This window comes from Bacillus rossius, chromosome 11 (assembly GCF_032445375.1).
Source record: "Bacillus rossius redtenbacheri isolate Brsri chromosome 11, Brsri_v3, whole genome shotgun sequence".
Taxonomy (NCBI): domain Eukaryota; kingdom Metazoa; phylum Arthropoda; class Insecta; order Phasmatodea; family Bacillidae; genus Bacillus; species Bacillus rossius.
This window is the reverse complement of record NC_086338.1, coordinates 14034545-14036803: the sequence shown is the minus strand read 5'-3', so window position 1 is coordinate 14036803 and position 2259 is coordinate 14034545.

Below are 2259 nucleotides of genomic sequence, written 5' to 3'. Positions count from 1 at the left end.
TGTCTCCCCCTCTGCACGCCAACCCGAGACAGTTCTGATCAGCTCGCGGCCCGGAGCGGACGTGCGCGTACCGTGGGGAGCCTTCAAGTTTTATCTCTCCGATTCTTCATGACTGGTAACTATAGTCATCCCAAATACCTTTTTCAACGCTACTCCGGGTAGGTTTTTTTTTCTACGGTGCCATGATTAACCTGGCCGTCGCTACTTTCCAAGTCAAGCCACCGAGTCTAGGGAACACGCAGGGGCCGATCGACCCACACTCGGTTAGACGACAGAGCTAGCCTGGCGCCCTCCCGGAAAACACCCCAATTTTCACGTACAGCTCCTTAGACTCGCCGCGGGAATCGCACCCGAAACCCCGGCTGATGGCAAGATATGGAACAATACCGCATGTTATAATAGGCTTACTGGGGAAACTCACCTGTAAAAAATCCAGTAAACACTTTGTGTACCTACTGTACTGCTTGAGACCTGTTTCATAGGTAATTGTAAAAACCAGTGCATTTCCCAAGATGTACCTACCAATTTCATTAAGTCACGAGCTAAGATATGTTTCATTAATTTTTTTTGCTTATGTAAATTGCACATTTTTTAATTACATTTCTAAACTGCATCTAGTGGATTTTTTCTATGTAAAAGTAGGGTAATTCCGAAGGAGCCTTTTTTCCCCTGAATAAAATAAAAAAATATTTTTGCACCATAACAGGTTTTTCAATTTTTCTATAAGAGGGCATTGTAATACCTTAATAGTTACCGTATTTAACCATTTTAAGTGGTTAGATTAAGTACATTAAGAATACTCTGAAATTGTGCGTATGGTAGGTTAGGTTATGTCAGCCATATTAATAATACTGATATTGTGTGAATTTTAGTTAGGTTAGACTGACAGCATTAAAAATACTTTGAAATTGTTGAATGATTAGGTTTGGAGGTTAACTACATTATAATGTAGTAAGGGTGGATGGTTGGGTTAAGGTTGCAATATTTAAAATGGTAATTCCTATGAAACCATTTAAATGATATTACATTTTATTTATGTAGCATACCTAACTTAATCAATGAACCACATTACTTTATGGTATTTTTAATTTAGCCAACCATACTAATTTACCAATTATCACTATTTTAAAGAATTTTAATGTAGTTAACCTACACCAAACAACTATTCTCAAAATATCACACTTTTTAACTTCAGTAAAAAGTATTCCTTCAGAATTAGTAAAGGCAGTAACTTATCGACGTCCCCTCGCCCTAAGGTCCCTAGGTCCCTGTCAAAGAATGTCCTGAAACTCGCCCCAATTGCCAGCGCAGCTCCAGTCGGAGAGATAGTGGAGTTCAGGCCAACGTGGCCGGGACCGGAAAGCGTAGGACCGGGAGGGGTTATGGTAGAGATTGGAGGTTCTGGTGGAGGTAGTACGGAAAAGCACTTGATGTCCGTTTCCACGAGTGGGTTTATTTCGCGGGAAACCCTATATCGCAGCCTGGCCGACACGTTGCAGGACCAACGTTCTCCCTTGCCGCGACCCAGACTCCCGAATTACAAAATAACAAAGACGCGACCTTGTTGACGAGATATATTACTGGAATGCCTGTCACAGCCTGGACGACCATGTCGTGTGTCGGACGTTTCATCCACGCTGCGACCCGGACTCCGTAACGTGCTACTTCTCGCGGAGCGGAGCGAAGCAGGTCTGCTCCGTGCGGTAGCCAGCAGGCGACTGACACTCCGCCCGCCCGCTACGCACTGGCTGCGAAGGAGGGGAAGGGGAAGCGGGCCGGCCTGGGAGAAACGCGACTCGCGGCGGGCCAGGTTGCGGTTCACATGTTACACAAGTACTGAAATAACATTACATACATAAGATAAAAATACAAATACAAATGAATGACACAATACAATACACAACATGATACAAAATACGTGGGCAGTCCAGGGCGCACGCGGGTGCGTCCCTCATCGAAAACACTATCACTGCACTGGTAATGCAAGAGGGCGCTGACGAGGCATAACGGCCTGAAGGAGCCGGGGAGACACTTGGGTCGACGTCATTATCAGTCAATTTTTCTGTTGGAGTTGTTTTTGTTTAGGTACTTAACTGAAATTTCAAATGTTTCTTCATAGGTATAAAACATACAACAAAGTACCCTAATCAATAAGTTACATTGGCATTTTTCTGATGTTTGATTTAGAATCAAACAATATCATTGTGGCCTTTAACAAATGATAACTTTCAAAGCAGACAGTAATTATGCATGTACTAG